The sequence below is a fragment of the Camelina sativa genome, chromosome 2 (assembly GCF_000633955.1).
Source record: "Camelina sativa cultivar DH55 chromosome 2, Cs, whole genome shotgun sequence".
Lineage (NCBI taxonomy): Eukaryota > Viridiplantae > Streptophyta > Magnoliopsida > Brassicales > Brassicaceae > Camelina > Camelina sativa.
The window spans coordinates 16,320,365-16,334,336 of NC_025686.1; the positions used below are offsets into that span (position 1 = coordinate 16,320,365).

Genomic DNA, 13,972 nt, shown 5'->3' on the forward strand with positions numbered 1-13,972 from the left:
CAAAAGTTTGGAAATCAGCAAGGCAACAGGTCTTTCAGTGGCAACAACCAGCACAACAACTATCAGTCTAATTCTACAGGCTACATTCCTAAGCAAGACTATCAGAAGCAGCAGCAGAGCAGTGGTTACACCAGGACCTATGGCAACTCCTCTTACCAATCTCCTCCTCCTAAGACAACTGAGAGTAGGATGGAAGCAATGCTTGAGCAGATTCTTCAGGGACAAGAGCAGTTGACAGTGACATTCAATGGGAAGATTGACAATGTCTACACTGAGCTTACTGGCAAGTTTGACTCATTGAATGTTCAAGTTAAGAAGTTGGAGAGCCAAGTTGCACAAACTGCTGGAGCTGTGAAGAGACAAGAAGGATACTTGCCATTAAGAACTGAATCCAATCCTAAGCACTCTTGCAATGTTGTGACCCTAAGGAGTGGTAAGCAGTTACAGTCTGCAGCTGAGGAGAAGCAGAGATCCCAAGAATTGCAGGACCTGAACGATGAGGATGATGAGTTTGACGATCCGCAACCAGCATCGATCGATGCAGCTGTTAAGCATCGATCGACGCAACCCTCAGAGGTCGTAGACAAGTTGACTGTGCGAGATAGCATCGACCGACGCAACTCAAGCATCGACCGATGCAATATCGAGGCAGAGAAGGAAGTTACGAAAGATCCGATTCCAGTTGCTGAGAGAGTGTACAAGCCTAGAGTTCCTTTTCTCAAGAACCCAAGGAAGTCTAAGCAGGAGATTGATGATGCTAAGTGCAAGGCTATGATGGATAAGCTTGTTATTGAGTTGCCATTGGTTGATGCAGTTAAGACTTCTCCAATGCTTAGGAGATATGTCAAGAGAATGGTAACCAAGGATTTGAATGCTAAGCAAGGAGTGATGATGATTTCAGCTCAAGTCAGTGCCATCATTCAGAACAAGATCCCAGAAAAGCTTCCTGATCCAGGTAGTTTTGTTCTTGATTGTACAATCTTCAATGAGAGGTTTGCTAGATCTTTGTGTGATCTTGGTTCCAGGGTCAACTTAATGCCTAGATCAGTAGCACTCAGCCTAGGGATGACAGATTTTCAACCCACCAAGATTATTCTTATACTTGCTGACCGTTCATTCCGCATTCCTGATGGTATCCTTGAAGATGTTCCAATTAAGATTGGTGATTGTTTGATACCTACTGATTTTGTGGTCTTGAAGTATGAGGAAGAGCCTAAGGATCCTCTAATCTTGGGAAGATCATTCTTAGCCACTGCTGGTGCTATTATTGATGTCAAGAAAGGACAGATTGGCCTTAATGTTGGAGATTTGCAAATGCGTTTTGACATGGATAAGCTGGTTAAGAGGCCAACAATAGATGGTCAAACTTTTTATGTGGATACATTGTCTAATCTTGCTGAAGAGATTTTCAAGGAGCTGCATCCTGAAGATCCTCTTGAGAGAGCATTGGTTGCTTCTACTGAAGAAGCTAGGCATTTGGATGACATTGCTGCTGGGTATGTCAAGCTACTAGATGCTAATGAACAAGTGAAGAAGAATTGGTTGCACAAGAGGAATTGGTTGGTACTTCTTCACAAGCTGAGAAACTGTCAGATTGGAGCCTTGAGAAAGCTCCTAAGCTGGATCTCAAGCCACTTCCTGCAGGGTTAAGGTATGCATTTCTAGGAGAGAATTCTTCCTATACTGTTATTGTTAATGCTTCCTTAAACAACGCAGAGCTCACTTTACTGCTAAGCAAGCTGCGCAAGTTTCGCAAAGCTCTTGGCTATTCTCTTGATGATATTGCAGGGATTTCTCCGGACTTGTGCATGCATAGGATTCATCTTGAGGAAGGAGCTAAGACATCTATTGAGCATCAGAGGAGGCTAAATCCGAATCTGCAAGATGTTGTCAAGAAGGAGATCATGAAATTGCTGAATGCTGGGATTATCTACCCAATTTCTGACAGCAAATGGGTTAGTCCAGTTCATGTTGTTCCTAAGAAGGGTGGAGTTACAGTGGTGAAGAATGACAAGAATGAGCTGATTCCGACACGGACNTGCATAGGATTCATCTTGAGGAAGGAGCTAAGACATCTATTGAGCATCAGAGGAGGCTAAATCCGAATCTGCAAGATGTTGTCAAGAAGGAGATCATGAAATTGCTGAATGCTGGGATTATCTACCCAATTTCTGACAGCAAATGGGTTAGTCCAGTTCATGTTGTTCCTAAGAAGGGTGGAGTTACAGTGGTGAAGAATGACAAGAATGAGCTGATTCCGACGCGGACAATCACTGGACACCGGATGTGCATTGATTACAGAAAGCTGAATGCCGCAACAAGGAAAGATCACTTCCCGCTACCCTTCATTGATCAGATGCTTGAGAGGTTAGCTAACCATCCATACTACTGCTTTTTGGATGGTTACTCCGGGTTTTTCCAGATTCCGATTCATCCCGATGACCAGGAAAAGACAACCTTCACTTGTCCATATGGTACTTTTGCATATCGCAGAATGCCTTTTGGTCTCTGTAATGCTCCTGCAACATTTCAGAGATGTATGATGTCCATCTTCACAGACATGATTGAAGATTACATGGAGGTTTTCATGGATGATTTTTCTGTTTATGGGTCTTCATTCAAGAGCTGTTTGGATAATCTCTGCAAAGTGCTAGCTAGATGTGAGGAGAAGCACTTAGTTCTTAATTGGGAGAAATGCCATTTTATGGTTAGAGATGGTATAGTGCTTGGTCACAGGGTTTCAGAGGCTGGTATTGAAGTGGACCGCGCTAAGATAGAAGTGATGACAAGTCTTCAACCCCCAGATAGTGTGAAGTTGGTAAGGAGTTTTCTTGGACATGCTGGTTTCTACAGACGCTTCATCAAGGATTTCAGTAAGATAGCCAGACCACTTTCAGCTCTATTATGCAAGGATGTCAAGTTTGAGTTTACTGATGAATGCCGTTTAGCTTTTGAACGAATTAAGCAAGAACTTGTGAGTGCTCCAATTGTTCAACCACCAGACTGGGATTTACCTTTTGAGGTAATGTGTGATGCCAATGATTTTGCAGTAGGAGCAGTGCTGGGACAGAGGAAGGATAAGAAACTTCATGTTATATACTATGCTAGTAGAACACTTGATGATGCTCAAAGGAATTATGCAACAACAGAGAAGGAGCTGCTAGCAGTAGTGTTTGCTGTATGATCCAAGGTAATAGTTCATACAGATCATGCTGCACTTAAATACTTGATGCAGAAAAAGGATGCCAAGCCAAGGTTGCTAAGATGGATTCTTCTTCTTCAAGCGTTTGACATTGAGGTTAAGGACAAGAAGGGGATTGAGAATGGAGTAACTGATCATCTATCCAGGATTAAGATAGAAGATGATGTTCCAATTCATGATTCATTGCCAGAAGAGAATGTCTACTTTATTGATATTGGTTCTCAAGCTACTTTGTCGCGTGAAGTTTTGCAGACTCTCGGCACTGCATCAATCGACACAGCTGGTGCATCGATCGATGCTTCATCTCGATACGAACAGAATTTGGCGAATGCATCGACCGATGCATCATTTAGCATCGATCGACGCTTGGTTCAGGAATCATCGGGTTACGAGTTTGATGACAATGTGGCTGCTGTAACTTCTACTGATCAACCGTGGTATGCTGATATCGCGAATTACCTTGCTGCAGAGGTGGAACCAGACAAGTTTACAGGATATGCTAAGAAGAAGTTCTTGAGAGAGCTTAGAAGATACTATTGGGATGAACCATACTTGTATAAGCATTGTTCAGATGGAGTTTACAGGAGATGTCTAGCTGAGACTGAGGTTCCTGATGTGTTATTTCATTGCCATGGATCAGATTATGCTGGACATTTTGCTACTTACAAGACAGTGTCCAAAGTTCTTCAAGCAGGGTTTTGGTGGCCAACAATGTTTAAGGATGCTCATGAGTTTGTGTCTAGATGTGATGCTTGTCAAAGAAGAGGACAGATTAGTAAGAGACATGAGATGCCACAAAATTTCATCCTTGAGGTTGAAGTTTTTGATTGCTGGGGCATTGATTTTATGGGACCATTCCCTTCTTACAAGAACAAGTACATCCTTGTAGCTGTTGACTATGTCTCCAAGTGGGTAGAAGCTATTGCAAGTCCAAAGAATGATTCTGATGTGGTTCTTAAGCTGTTTAACACCATTATCTTTCCACGGTTTGGAGTGCCTCGGATTGTCATCAGTGATGGAGGTAAGCACTTTATCAATAAAGTGTTTGATAAGTTGTTGAAAACGTATGGAGTTCAACATAGAGTGGCTAGTCCATATCATCCTCAGACTAGTGGACAAGTTGAGGTTTCCAACAGGCAGATTAAGGAGATTCTGGAGAAAACTGTGGGTGTTACAAGGAAGGATTGGGCAGTGAAGCTTGATGATGCACTATGGGCCTACAGAACTGCATATAATACACCACTTGGCACTACTGCTTTTCATCTGCTTTATGGGAAAGCATGTCATCTTTCAGTGGAGTTAGAGCACAAGGCAGCATGGGCTGTTAAATTATTGAATTTTGATGCCAAGACAGCTTCAGAGAGAAGGTTGGCACAGCTGAATGAGTTGGATGAGTTTAGACATCATGCATTTGAGAACTCTAAGCTATACAAGGAGAGAACAAAGGCTTATCATGATAGGAAGATCATCTCCAGATATTTTGAGCCTAATGATCAGGTACTTCTGTACAACTCTCGCTTGAAGTTGTTTCCCGGAAAGCTTCGTTCTCGCTGGTCCGGACCATTCACTATCCAAGAAGTCCCCCCCTATGGAGCTATTGTGCTGCTTAACTCCAAGGGAGAGAAGTTTACGGTCAATGGACAGAGGGTGAAACACTATTGGGCTGAAGCCAAGATCCCAGACGGACACATTGTGCGTTTGGATGATGCACCTTCTGCCTAATCCGCTGCCAAGTCAAGCTAATGACTTAAAACAAGCGCTGAGTGGGAGGCAACCCACTGGTAGGATTTAATTATTTTTATTATTATTTTTATTTTTAGGATTTACTAACATATTAATTTTTAGTTTTGAGTATAAGTGATGCAGAAAGCGTGAAAACAAAACGGAAGTGGCTCTGCATCAATTGACACAACTGGTGCATCGGTCGATGCAAAGTTCAATGCTCTTAATGGATCGAAGATTACACGGGCTGATGGGTTTGGAATAATCGAATTGGTCGTGGGTCGGACCGAAGCCCAGTTGCATCGACCCAACACTTGCATCGACCGATGCCACCCCTTCATCGATCGATGCAATATAACCTACAGTCGCGATTAAAGTCTCTCGACTTCGTCTTCTTCGCCGTTTTTCCCAAACTCGAACCAGAGAGAAACACAAACTTCAATCGACCATATCTCACTCGTTTCTTGCTCAAATCCAACGATTCTAAGCCCCATTCCACTCGGTTTTTACTCCTCTATTCGATTCCCTCATCAGATTGGCGATTCGGAGCAATGTCGTCCAGCCCACGAACGAAGAGAGCTCGCCACGGTAATTCCAGCGTCGCTCCGCCGCGCCAGACCGACCTCCCACCACCGGCGGTTCCTCCTCCGGTTCCACTGAGACCAATCCAACCACTTGCAGCTCTTGATGCACCATTTCAAGCTAATTTTCAAGAGCCATGGCCAAAAAGAGAAAGACAAAGGATTCCACCACAGCATGTTTGGCCAGAACGTCCAATTAAAGAGGTTAAGAAGCTTGAGTACATCAACAGACCGCTACTTGATTCTTGGGGAGAATATGAGACTATGTTCTACAATGCTTGGCTTAAGGTTGAGATTCTGCCGACTCGGTTCGTTGATCCTGTAACTATGCAGAGGCTTGGGATTCATGATGAGGTATTGAGGATTCTGGAGAAGATTGGACTTGGGACCATGTGCACTCGCCACTATGACTTGTATCCGGAGCTGGTCCGACAATTCATGGCCTCAGTCCGCCTTCTGTACCAGAACAAGCAGGTCCCAAAAGCTAGTGAAGGAAGGCTGTCTTTCTTCATTAGAGGAGTTCGGTATGAGATTTTTTTACCTGATCTTTGTGATATTTACGGTTTTAGCAGAGAGCCAGAGGGAGTTACACTTCCAGGAGAGTTTGTAGATGTCTCGCATCTTTTGTCTTATTTTGGTACTGGTGACTATGATTCCCGAGCTTCCACTATGACTGATGTGAGGCATCCAGTGATCAGGTACATTTTTAAAGCCATAGCCAGTATTATTTTGTGTAAGATGGAGGCTGGGAAGATGAGAGTGAGTGATTTGCACCTGATGGCATATGGGATCTATGATTTGATTGCTGAGGATGATAGATGGGTTGATCCTGAGAGGGTTAACTATGGTGCAGTGTTTGCTGATCACTTGATCTCTCTGAAGGTCAAGGCTTTTGGGCGTGGGAAGAAAGAGTATGTTGGGAGTCTGCTTACTCCTATCTTTCAGAGACTACGTATTGCTACTGATTCTGTCTCTTTTAGCACTGAGAGGGGTGTTATTGATGAGGAGCATTTGAGGAACTCTACTTGGCTGAAGAGGGAGATGCTTTCGCGTTTTTGTGATTCTACTGGTATTCATCTGATCAGATTGCCGCGACCAGACCTCACCACTATTGGAGAGGATGCAGAGCAGTTGCATTTTCTTCCTCATGCCTCTGATTTTGTTATACTATCACCTTCCCGTCATGAGAGTACTGCTGCTGATGATCACCCTGCTGGGGGTTTTGCGATTGGTTCTTCATCTGGCACTACAGCATTTGAGTTTCCTGCTTTTCCTGAGCCACCACAGCCTTCTCGTACTATGAGCCAGGGAGACTACCAGGAGTACCAGACATCCACCATGCGTACCTTCTGGAACGCGATTTCTCGTTTTGCTTGCTTCCGTCCCACTAGGCGCAGATCCCGTTCTCGTTCTCCTCCCCTTGCTGGAGCTAGTGGTAGCGATGCTGATGGTGATGCTGGTTCTGAGGGTTGATCCTACTTCTGTTTACGGTTTCTTTTATCCTTTTTCTCTTTCACTTTGAGTCATTTTTTATGTTTTCTTGAGTCAGTTTGTCATTTGTTTCAGATTGAAATTGTATTGCATTATGAACCATTATCTATCATGTTGCATTTAATGTTGTGCTTGAGTGATTCTTACCAGTGCTGAGAACCATGAGAGAAACACAACTAACATGCGGCTAACAGGATACGTCGGATTTTCGCACGATTTGGCTCTGCATCGTTCGATGCAACCTTTGCATCAGTCGACACAGAGGCTAACAGTTGGTAACACGAAACTGGTTCATATGTTTACTACTTTTTCAGTTTGATTTTTCTTTCTTAGTCAATCTTAGGCTTGATAACACTGGGGACAGTGTTGTTTAAGTCTGGGGGAGGCTAGTTACTAACTAACTACTTTTTTCTTTCTTAGTTTCAGTTGTGTAAGTCAAAACCATATTTTTGAGTCAAATTTTTAAAATTTTTCTTTTTGGAATTAGGATCTCTAACTAATGGTTTCTGTTCTTTGGCTAACAATCTTATGAATCTTGATTACGCTTGATCTCAGAACTGAAGTTTGGAAAAACTATGAGCTGTATCAACAATCCTGAAAGCCCTTATCCAAAAGATATCTGGTTAAACTAACGTTGTCTCACAGTTTTATCAGGATTTTAACCGGACTTAATATCTTACTTTGGAGTTGGAAATCAGTGGACTAGACTTCTTCTTCGGGCCATACAAGACAGTGCAATTTTTCAAAGTATGTCTCCCCTCTCTCTTCCCTTCAGTGCTTAAAAAAAAAAGAGAATGATCAGAAAAAAAGAGGAGAATAAAATAAAAGATGAAATGATTTTGATCAGTTTAGAGGGGTAGGTAAATTACCAGTGACCCCATTATTCTACTCTTGAGTCAAATGATCACACAAAGCTTGGAAGCGAGGGGTAGATAAATTACCGATGACCCCGGTATTCGCTTACACCTTTGATAAGAAAAGAAAAAAAAAAATGGAAGTGAGAAAAGGGAGAGGAAAGGAGATGTATGAAGAATGTCTTGGCCTGAAGAGAGTTCATATGCCACTGATGGATACACCAAGGCAAGAACTCACCTGTACTTGCTTTAATTTTTTTAATGAGATGACAATGGTGAGACTAGAGATTCCAGAGGATTGTGGGATTTGAGTAAGGAATGTTGATGCTTTTCAATTGACAAAATATATGAAGTAAGTTCTGAAGATCAAGGCGATGAAGAGTGCGAAAAACAGTTACATGCAGTTGAGTGAATTCCATGTTTTCAAACCTCTTTCAAAGGCCTAAGTTTCTGTTTTGCTTAAGGGCAAGCAAAGGCTAAGTCTGGGAGAGTTGATATATCATGGTTTTTGTGGTTTTTAACCATGGTATAAGTGTGCTTTTTGAGTCTTTTGATTTGTTTTCTAGGTGGTTTTTGAGTCTTTATAGGTTTAGGTACTCATTGGCACGGATGGAACACAAAGGAGCTAAAAGAGGATGATTTGGCTGCATAATCAAAGCATGAAGGCTGATCAACAAAACTTGGAGACGTGATCAAGACTTTGCATTGACCGATGCAATATCAGCATCGATCGATGCAGGTGCCACAAAGACAAACGGAAGTTGTCTCACAAGCTTTTGAAGAATTACAAATTAAGCCCAAGTTTTCCTTATTTGCAATTAAGGCCCAAGATGTGTTTTAGAGTATTTATAGGATTTTTATGGTCATTGTTTAGACCTAAGTATTATTCTGCAACCAGAAGAGATATTGAGAGCTTTGGAGAGATAGATCTGATTTTATCTGTAGAGAGAAGATTCTTGAACTCCCTTCCTTACTTCTTAATATCAATTGCTTATTATTCAGAGAGATGTTTTGTGATTTATTAAACATGTCTGAGTAGTTTGCTTGTTAGGTTTAGGGTTTTTCATAGGGTTTTTATGGTTTATAATTAGATCTGTTAATTTTAGGATTCATTATCTTCTATGATCTTCATCTTAGGTTGTTCTTCATATTGATTCTTGATTGATCACCTAAAACTAATAACTTAGGAAAGTAAATTGATATGAGAATATAATTGATTTTCCTGATTAAACCTTTTGATGAACAAAATTATTTCTTGCAAAGAGATTTGAATTAATAATTTTGTGAACAATCTAAACTTGTTTTTAAAGCTGATTTTTAACCTTGAATTTTGCAAAGAGATTTGGATTTTCTGGTTTGAAATTTAGATAATATTTGCAGTGAAAACTGATTTATTTTACAAGTGTGCTTAGAGTTCTAGATCTGATATTTAATTGCTTGAATCTTAATTATTTGCTTGATTTAATATCCCATAAATTCTTGAGAAATTCTCTAGACTTAGTTCTTTGATCCCTTGAATTTACAACACATTTTAATTCTGTTTTTGCATTGTCTTTAATTTAATATTATTGATTTAGCATAATTAAAAGAATAATAAGTCTATTGTGTGAACTAGAGTCTCTGTGGATTCGACCCCTAGAGTATTACAACTGCAAGGCTGTTAGTACCATTAGGGTATTACAATTTGAGCATATCATTAGTTAAGAATTTTCCAATAGAGCTTTATGGTTCTTCTTTATTTATATGGCTCACAAATTTAAGGTTAAGGTTTAGATGGAGTCCAAAAAATACTAAACGTCTTCTTTGATTTTTGTACTGAGTAGATATGCAGATCTAAAACACATTCCTCATGTAATGAGAGCTTTTCTCTGGATCAATGGATAAAAACCTGCAATAATGAATCGTTATTTGTTAAGGTGTTGTTTGTTTTTGCATGTCAATGTTGCATCTTTATTCTTTAATATCAAATATGATTAAAACGGACATGTTTTAATTATGCTAATACATTTTTTTTCTAAATATTATTTATAATTAAACATATTTTTAATATAATATAAAAAAATTAAATATATTTTTTAAACAATGACAATTATTTATTTTCATTTTCGAAACATAGTCAAAATTAATAAAATTCAAAAACATCGTAGTAAGAAAACGGTTTAAATACATCAAAATAAATAAATTTAACACATTAGTTCTTTCCAAATAAATAATCATAAAATTTTCATAAACTAATTAATAACTCTAATATTTTAGTTTTCCACTGGTACTTTTTTTTTAATAATTGCGTTTTATAAAAAATAATCCAAAGCCAGAACCAAATTTTTGAAAACCCATAGGGTCACATATAATTCAGCAATCTAGTGGCAATTTCTATCTCAATTTGGAGATGAGAACAACTAATTAAGTTTTGGTTTCTTAGCATTGATTTTGTGTATTCATTCTATTGTTTGTGTGTTGTGTGTTTTCAGGTGCAGTAATTTTAAGTGAAGCAAATGAAGGGTCGTGTCTCCTGCATCATGCAGATATCTTTGAGCTCCAGTCCAGACACAATTTGAATACACAAACGTTCACAGACACAAAAAAAAAAAAAAACACAGATGCACTCAAACTCAAAACACACCCAAAGACAACAAAACTCAAACAATACAACACACGCAACAAAACTCTAAACACACTCAAACGCAACATAAGATTAATATCTTTCTTTCTTTGATTTGGGGGAAATGCGATTTAGGGTTCTTCTCCTCTCTCGAATTCGATTTGGGGAAAACTAATAGTAAAGGGCAACAGTGTCTTTCGTTTGGTTTGGTTAACTACATGGGATTAATTTTTAACCCGAGTTAGTGATTCCGTTAGAGCCATTAACAGCTGTTAACTCCAAGGTGCTAATCAACCAACACAAATATAAACGAAGCTTTTTAATCAAAACAAAAATTAGACCAGGTATTAAAGTTCCAACCAAAAAAGTTCAGGTATTAAACTTCCAAATAAAAATTAGATGGGGTATTTTTTGGTTTTTTTCCCTACTCTATAGTGAAATTCGAGCCACGAAAAGCGAAATCGTGTCCTGCATACTTTTTATGCTACTCTAAGGTGAAGTTTTTCGATTTCTTCTCATTCACTTTTGCTTTATACATACATTTTCTTATTAATCGATACTTCACAAAGGACTACACCAATCATAAAAACTTGTTTTTATCAACATGTTCAATATTTCAGCTATGGACATTGTTTCTTTGTCATGATTAATAGAAACAACAGGGGCAAAGCAGTCGCACCCCGACTTTGATAAAACTTAGTAAGATTCCCACTATAAGTTTCTTCATTAGAATGGCTTTGTATCATGATGGAGGACTCTGAAGCAGAAAACAACCAAACTTAGGAAAGTGATTCAGTCGCCTCGGGAAAAGGAAAGAACGTAGATAAACTATCTTCATACCTTTTCAGAGTTTTGTAGTTTTCTTATGGTCTTGTGTATATAGTCTACTGCTAACATAATGGTTTTGTACCAAGATAATGGATTCTTAAGGAGAAAAGAACCAAATTTAAAAAAGCCATTCAGTCTCCCCTAAAAAAGAAGGGTCAGGTACACATTGATACAATGTTTTTTTTTTTGGAAATGACTGACGAGTTTGAGTCATTTATAACTTGCACGAACTAATAAAGCATATATATCATATTTCTCTATTAGAGCTGTTGGTGCGGCAATTGGCATCCCCAACATACCGATCTAGACCCGTTAAAGAACCGGATATCTAAACTAGGAACTCCGCATAGGTTTGGACTTCATCCTTGGAGGCCCAATGACACTGAAAAGCCCATGGACGAGGTGACGAATCGGCACTTCAACTCGTCCTGCGGCTGACCTAGCAAATAAGGAAAGACTTTCCTTATTAGTTCGCCTGTAGTTAGGAAACTCAATATATTCGATATATTGAGTATATTCAGTAGATCTTCGGATACCTATAAATAGAGGGCAATCCTCTCATTGTAAGATCATCCCATTTTTAATACAAAAACCCTAATTCCTCTTTATTCTTGAGCAAAAACCTAACTTGTTTCTCAAGAGATTTCATTTCTCCTTTTCTTGTTTACTTTGATCTTAGTTCTTTAAGAGATTGTTACTGAATTTGTTTCTCTCCTAAAACAAATTCATTGTGAGAAATACCAGTTTCTATAATTGGCGCTAGAAGGAGGGGGCCTAAGTTCTACAAAACACTTCTCTTCTAGATCTCATCACAAAGAAACAAGAGCCAATACCATGTCTTCAATCTCCAACAACGGCGCCATCAACGCAACTGCCCTACAACAAGATGATCCAACCAACCGGGTAACCAACTCTCAGGACGTCGCCACGGATCCACCTGTCGCCGCACCCGCCATGCGCGTCTACGCGCGGACAGGTACTCGTCGCACTTCGGCTAACCCAGTAGATGAGTCCGCAGCACCTTCCGATGGAGTGGAGGAGGTTGAGATACCCCACCACGGAGATCAGGAGACCGGCGAAGTGCCACCAGTCAACGGAACTGTCGATAGACAGGGATCGCCCGGGCAAATTGCCCAACCTTCCCAGTTCGTCACCATGGACGATCTCCGTCACATGTTCGGAACGATCTCCAAGGACCTTTTCCAGGCGATCTCCGCAACAAATCAACGGCTGGACACAATGGGGCACGGCGCACCCCCACCACGTCAACAGAACGAGGCACCATCGCAGGAGACTCGGAGGAACGATCCTCTAATCCGCCGTCTGTTCAGCAACCCGCATTCCTCAACTCTCCGGTTCCCAAACCAGCAAGTACCGTCGGTACTCGCATCAGGGGCACAGCATCGGCTGGGGCAATCTTCCCAGGGAGATCTGGCCACACCTTCCTGCCCTGAGCTGGAAGAAATGCACCTCAAGATTAAAGCTATGGGGTCCCTCCTCCACCGAGCCATCAGCTCGGCACCCGAGATTGATAGAATGTTCGAGGCTACACAGCAATCTCCATTCACCCGGCGCATCTTGGAAACGCACGTTCCGAACGTGAAGATAAAAGTTCCAACTTACGATGGAACGAAGGATCCAGTGAAGCACCTGACCTCGTTCATGGCAACCATCTCCAAAGCCAGGTTCACCGAGGAGCAGAAAGACGCCGGCCAGTGCCAACTGTTCGTCGACAGCCTGATAGAGAATGCACTCATATTGTTTTCCCATATCCCCCCGGGCACAATCGACTGTTTCGAACAACTGTCGACAGCTTTCCTGCGTAATTATCGGGTGTTCATTCAACGTAACGCTTCCAGTGCTGAGCTGTGGGAGATAGTCCAAGAGCCCGACGAACCCCTGCGGAAGTACCTCACTCGCTTCAAGGAAAAGTACGCCACCATAACGGTCGCTGAAGACGTCGCAATCGCTGCCTTCAAGAAAGGACTCATTCCTGGCTCCCGATTGCACGTAGATCTCAATATCAGGGAAGCCACCGACCTGGGCGAAGCCCTCCATCGGGGATCTCGCGTCGCTTACGTTGAGGAAGACGAGGAGAAACAGGCCAACAAACTCCCTCCTCCTCGTCCAGCCGCGGCCAAAGAAAAAAATCGGGAAACCTATCAGGAACCTCGGAAGCACCACGACCCAAGGGATCCAAAGCGCGGAGTGGTCAACGCGATATCCGAGGATGAAGGACAGAACACCGCCTCTTCCGATACACAAGGAGAGCTATACTGTGATTTCCATATGTTCGGCGGCCATTCAACAGCCGAGTGCAAGCATCTGTCCAATTACTTATACGAGAAGTACCTATCCAGTGAAATCAAAGCTATTTATCAACCAAAAGCTTCTCGCGGTGGCCGCGGAGGCAGAGGTCGAGGAGGAAGGTTCGGGCGATCCAACCCTGGCAGAGGTCAGAAGGGTGCCAACCAATCCAACAGCGCACCAGATACCCCGCAACAGCCACCTCCTGCCGAGCTGCAGATGTCGGCACCAGTGGAAGTCCCCAAGACACCATCCAAGCGTTAAAAACGACAGCAGAACGATCAAGCAGCACCTCGGGATCGTATCGCAATGATCATCGGTCAGACCGATGAATGCCCAGATTCCGTCCGAGCCTTGAAAAAGCGAGCGCGTCAGATCTGTAACG

General features: G+C 41.5%; 1 pseudogene; it reads left to right on the plus strand.

Moving 5' to 3' along the window:
- The window catches only part of LOC104752895, a 15,116-nt pseudogene extending 10,192 nt beyond the window's left edge, over nucleotides 1-4,924 (plus strand).